This window comes from Calidris pugnax, unplaced genomic scaffold (genome assembly GCF_001431845.1).
Source record: "Calidris pugnax isolate Ruff unplaced genomic scaffold, ASM143184v1 scaffold151, whole genome shotgun sequence".
Classification (NCBI taxonomy): domain Eukaryota; kingdom Metazoa; phylum Chordata; class Aves; order Charadriiformes; family Scolopacidae; genus Calidris; species Calidris pugnax.
In genome coordinates this window covers 196,405-203,005 of record NW_015090874.1, presented here as the reverse complement: position 1 = coordinate 203,005, position 6,601 = coordinate 196,405, and positions in this window count along the sequence as shown.

The window sequence follows — 6,601 nt, the reverse complement described above, 5'->3', positions numbered from 1 at the left end:
TCTTGACATTAGAGAAATCCCTAGATGATGTTTTTTTTTCCAAATTCTAGCTCTAAATCAATTGTTCTGCTCTCAAAACAATTTGAACAAGACTTGTAAGAAACAAAGTACCACATTTAGAGAATGACTCTTTAATTATATACTTTTGGGACTGTCTTCTTACTCCACTGTGATATGAAAGATTAATTTTCTCTTGACATTAGAGAAATCCCTAGATGATGGGGTTTCTTCCTGTTCTTCAAGGCAATGTATGCTTTCTTTTACTATAATCAAACATTAAAATATGCAGAAAACAGGACATCTAAAGTGTCTGAGGCATCAAATGCACAAGAGAACAGAATGTGTGAGAAGTTCTAAGAGAAGCCAATGAGTCATAGTGGGAACGACCTAAATGTAGTCTTAAAAGGCTTCAATAAATGAGGGATCATAATAAGCTTTTGCAATAGAGCAGGTCTTAGGGAATCTGATCTGTTCAGGCAATGACATTCCCCCAGGAGTCCACAATCTGAACAGACAAGGCTGCCCGTGGCTTCTGCTGCGGGGTTGTGCTTAGGACCAGTTGTGATGCTGCTGCAGCAGGAGTCAGAAACCTGGAGAGTGGAGGTTGGTACCCTCCAGCCTGGAGGAACTGCCAGAGGTGGACGTGTAGTACAGTAATTAAGGGCTAGAAAGTGGCAGGAGCTGCAGAGGGCAGTTGAATTGTTGGCTGGGTTTTTTTTTTCCCTCTTTGCTTTTAGTCTGATCCCGGTAGGATTTAAGTCAAATTAGGTTGACAAGGTAATGGTATCTTGGTGTCTGATGGCTGTAAAACAGCATTTAGCAAGGTGTCAGCTGGATGATGTGTTCTAAATAGTGTTCACGTAGGATGCAGATTTGTCTGTCTCTGTGGCAGTAACAGACAAGAGCCACAATAAACAGTTGTGGATTATTTTTTTTTTCTAAATCAACTGAAGGGAAATGTTTTTACAAATGAGCAACTGTCTCACATATTACCATGCCTTGCACACAATAAAATAGCAGCACTGGAAGGTGCAGGTGACAATAGTGTTTTCACTCTGTAGGACCCATTCAGTAGCAGCTATTTTTGCACACTCTGGCAAAAGAGTTATTGAAGCCCTTTTCAGTGTGTCCAACACCAGCTATTAAGAGTCTTCATCTGGAATTTCTGCAAAGCAATGGAGATCTTTAGTTAAACAAAACCCAAGTCGTGAAGCATTTTCTCTGTGCAAGCTGAGCCAAGAATATATTTCTGGCATAACTCAGTCGTATGCAGTGCAGATTTTTCATTCTCTCTGCAGTATCAAAACAAAAAAACTTCTTGGTGATGCACTAAGAGGACACTAAGAGTTCTGTTTACTTTATCCCCTATTCATTTTCTCTTTCTCCTCCCTTCTCTCCATCTCCCCAAAGTTCATGCTTTGGAGTGAGTGCTTTGTTTTGAGCTCTGTGGTGATTTTCAGTCCGTATCGTGGTGCTGTGTATGTGTTAAGATCAAAAGCTTGTGCTTTCTGTGTCATGTGGAAGATAGCCAGATTGTTGTTCATCCTTAGTTCCTGGGGGAGTTCATTCCCCAGTGTCAAGCCAAGGAAAACATTTTCCTTCAGAGGTGAACTTTCCAGAATAACAGTAGTTTTCAGTGGTGCCAAAAGAATCACTGAGATCGGAAGGAACATCTCAAGATGATCTAGTCCAGTCCCTGTGCTTCAGCATTGTGGCTCCATCACCTTCCCAGGGATTGAGATGAGGCTGACGAGCCTGTGGTTCCCCAGATCCTACTTCTTGCCCTTCTTAAAGATGATGATATCCCAGGGGATCAGTTAAAATGAGGGCTACAGCTTTGGAAAGTGAGATTGGCTTTCTTCCAGTCTTCAGGAACCTCTTTTGATTTGACGTGGCCTTTTAAAGATAATCGAGAGCATTTTCCTTTCTCTAAAGGCACTGTGCATGGGTATTTTATAATCATTGAACCATAGAATGGTTGGAGTTGGAAGGGACCTTAAAGATCATGGAGTTCCAACCCCTCTGCCATGGGCAGGGACATCTCCCACCAGACCAGTTCTGTTGCAGTCCAGTCCAGTTGTCTCTCCTCAGATGCTGTTAACCTTGCCTCAGCCCAGCAAGTGGACGTGCTACCACCTTTTCATTACTGATGAGTGAAGGATGAAGCTGGAAACTTCCTGGTCTCAAAGTACCATGGAGGGATGAATGAAAACACACGGCATGTGGTAGGAAGAGAAAAAATAGTAGGCCCTTTTTGGGGGGAAGGGTGGGAGAAATTTTATTTCTTTAGCAGAAGTGTTAGGTGCAGGTTTCATTTAGACAAACAGATTTTTTTGGGTAGACTGTGCATCTAGAGAGCTGCACTGCTCATGCTCGATGGCAGAGATCAGAGATGATGGGTTTAAGGCAGGCAGTAGCATATAGAAAATCCTCTGCAGCTATTTTAGAGCTTAATTAAAGTTCTGCTTTTATAGAGTGCCTTGCATTCACTGCTGCTCCCTCTGGTTTACTTTTCACGATGGGACTGGCTCACCTCTAACAGCCTGGGGAGCAGGGAGCCTGGTTGTGTGTCCTCCACGCTCTACAGCCACTCTGTGTATCTATAGATACAGGCAGCTCAGCAGCCACAGGCTCCACGGCTGCAGCCTGATGTCAGGAGGACCTTTGATGGCTGAAGTCTGCGTTGGGGCTTTGGAACATGAGACAGGCTTTGGTCCTGCTGAAACGGATGACAAATTGGCCGCAGCTTCAATGAGGACAGCGCCTGATCCTCCTTAGATAGCAGTTTGCATTATGAATATATACCATAAAATCAATTAGATGAGGAACTTTTCCTTCTCAACTGGCTGCGATGGTCTGTAAGAGCCTTGATGCACGTAGCACAAAATCACTTTAATAGTGGGGCTTCATGGTCCTCCATAGGATTCATGGCTGAAGAGGTTTATAACTCTCATCTATCGTTCTAGGAAACAGTGCAAACCATTTTAATTAGTAATGTGTACACTTCCAAAACTGTATTAAAACAAAATTATAAGGGCATTATAGGAGATCACACCTTGTGCTGCCTCTGTGAAATATGAGCTGTTGATAGTTGTTTTTAAGTGCTTCTCCCTATATGCTGCATTGCAGCATTGGACTGGAGCGACTCGTGCTGCTGGAGCTGAAGAATGAAAGTCTAGTGTTGCACAGTGACATTAGGTAAAGAAATTAAATCATCAGGATTTCTTAAACAGATATTATTTTTTTTAGATGCTGAGTCCTTCCTCTCTCCTCTTGTGCCTCACCCCAACCTGTTCTTTTGTAACTTCAGCCTTTATGCTAAGTTGAATCAAACCATGTTGCTGAATTCATCCACTCCTCGTTCAGTTCCCATCTCACAATTAATGCGGTGGCAGGTGATGAGATGATTTTCTATAGTTTGTAGGGGATGAATCCCAGCACATGAAATCTGAAATTGGCCACTGATTTCTGGTGTGGTGTCAGGTTTATCATTGATTCTGGTCTAGTGAATATTTCTGTATATCTTTTTGGGGGAAGAAAACATAACCAACAAGCAAAAACCCCTTCCGATTTCCCTTTTTGTGCGTTGTGACGGTGGCTGTGTTTCTCTCAAGAGCATTCATAGTGACTGCTGCCAGCGTTTGATCGTGCACAAGAAGTAACCTAAAAGATGTTGGAGATACAGAACACTTAGGTCTATTAAAATCCTCATGGTAACACTTCTGAAATACTCCTGGTAGCTGAAGCATGAAAAGTAGAAAGGCAAAGTCTCAAAATATACTTGAGAAAATAGCGTGGCGAGAAGGGATTTCAGATTCTAAGGCCGTGGGTTCCACCAAAGCTGGTATGGAATTAAGTTTCTGCCACTGAAATATGTTAGAGATGTTTTAAACTAAAGACTAAGAGGGTATTTTGTTAGTCTTCACCCAGAAGATTCTAAGGGTGAAGCTACCAAAACTCTGTAAAGCAAAAAGATTTTGATATATTTCAGGGAGGGAAAAGTAAAAAAAAAAAAAAAAAAAGAATCTTATAAAAAGAAAACCTAAACCCTGTAATTGGATAATGTAAAATTCAGAGCAAGATGTAATGTATATCACAGAAATGCTGTTTGGGAGGGATCTCTGGAGGTCGTCTAGTCCAGGCTTGGGGTTTTGCTGAGAAGAAGGTGTCACTAAGACACCATGATACCAATGTTCAAAATAAATTGAAGTATCAGAGAAAGCTTTGTGAGGGAAAGGCAGGCACTGTACATTCAGGGAAAATTAGAATGCAAGGAGGTAAATAAATGGATACTATCAACCACTAATAGAGAATCATTAATGACCTGGATTATTATGCCTGCTTATAAAGCATAATGACAGTAGGGATGCGTTGTCAGCCACTTGACCCTTGTGGTAGCTCGGAGTGCAAGGCATTGAGGATGGGAAGAGCAGACTTCAGCCACGTCTGTCTAAGTCACGATGAGGCATCATGAAAAAACCCTACCTTTTCAGTACTCCAGAAGCCTACCCCTGGGAGCACCTCATCAGAGAGCACAGAAGGAGAAGCAGTCCTTGATTTTTGCCCTGGGAACAGCACAGAAACTAAACGCTGCGACTGAATGGCACTTAGTAAGAGAGTCCTTAATGTGATCAAATTCAATGTCCTTTGTGAGATGTAGAAGCAAGGAAGTAATCTGTCACAGTAAAGCTTCAACTGTGAAAAATAAGGGAGCAAATTTAAAGCAGCAGTTAAGTGTCTACAAGTGGGATGATAAATGCTAAATTCATGATGTGGACTTGCTTTTTAAAAGCATCTCCCCTTTCCGAAGCAAGGCCTGACAGACAGCAAAGTAAAGAGGCTGCTTAGCCCTAAACAGAGCTTCAAAAAAGGCACATTGTGTCGAGAGAAGGAAAACAGAAAAGAACATTACATTCTGGCAACTTAATGTCAAGCCACAGCAAAGTAGGCCAAGAGAGGGGATGAGAAAAGATATGCTAAAACTGGCAAAGCCAACAATAAACACCCCATCAGGCAGCTGTGTATAAGGCCACCTGTAGAAAGTGGAGGCAAAAAAGGTTTTCAACAAAGAGAGACTCCATCAGGAAAAACAAATTAATTGTTTGAAATATGTATTAAATAAGTAATTATTATGAAAACCTTCAGGGAAAGCCTAGAGTGGAGCCTTTTTTTAACATGGAAACTTCTGAAATTAAACTGTTTGTAGAAAACGTAGGAAAAAAAATCAATAGTATGAAACCACGTGTATCGGTAAGTATTCGCCTAAAACTCCAGTGGATCTCAAAACAGGATATTGCTAAATGATTAACTGTGATGTGTAAATTGTCTTTAAAGTAAATCCTAATACTAGAAGAATAGAAAGTAGTAAATATGACAATAATATTTTCTGAAAGGCTCCATGGCAAATCCATAAAAATACAGAGCAGTAATTCTCACGTCTCTACAGGAGAAATCAATGCAAGTGCTATTAAAAAAAAAAAAAAGAGAGACAAATAGATATATCTATTTTATATCTTACATTGGGGAAAAGTGAACATGGATTATGGAGATGGAAGTTATGCCTCCCATTTGTCTGAGTTTCTAGAAGGATTTGATGAACCTGCCAATAACTGATTCAGAAGGCACAGAGATTTTACACTTGGAAAAAAAAATCCAAAAGCTCGAGTTAAATCCTTCAACAGGATTTAAAAACAAAATATTTGAAACAGAATTTTGCCTTGAAATTGCCTTGAAACAAGAAGCAAAGGGTAACTAATAGATATAAATCTATGTAAAATAAGACTTGATGTACAGTTAGATTTCAAAAGAAAGGGGTGATCGCTGGCAAAGTTCCACTGGGGTAAGTGTGAGGGGCTCAGGGTGGTCAGCAGAATTAGTGACCATCTGGAAAAGGGCTGGATAGCAAAAAAAACCCCCACATTTGCTAACAATATAAAAGTAGCCAGGGTCAAAACTGAAAGCTCAGTGAGAACATCTCATCATCTGGATGCAGGAGTTGAACGTGCTGTTAGTAGGTTGGAAGGCCCCTGCTCAGAATGGCCAGAGGGGTGTTGTAGGTGGGCCTGTCTCTGCCCCTGTCTCCTGGATGGGCCTGAGAGCAGCACTGCAGAGACCTGCTCTCCTGGATGGAGCTCTCAGCCGTAGGGCAGAGCTTGTCCTGCAGAACCCTGGGCATAGCATCGTGGAACTCGTGGATCCTCTCGTTGGGGAAGATGTTGTACATCATCCAAGCAAGTGGACCACCATGGAAAGAGGTATTCCAGTACCTGAGAGAATTAGCCATGTAGGAGACGATTTATCATGACCTGGACAATGCACAGTTACCCACAGATCCTGATGAGATCCAATGCACAAGGTCCATGTGGCAGAAGTTTGTACGGAGCGCCCCATCTTCATATGCCAACTCATTGGCAGTGATGGAATGGAAAGGCAAAGAGGGCCCAGCGGTAGATGAGGTGGCTGCCCGACTTGGGCAATATGAAGAAAGTCTCTCTTCTCTCCTTGTCTCAACTGTGAAGAAACTGTCCTGGAAGGTCCAGCAACTTGAAGAGAATATATCCTCCCCACCTGTACAAGCCAGTGTCTCAGCTGTGAGGAGCAG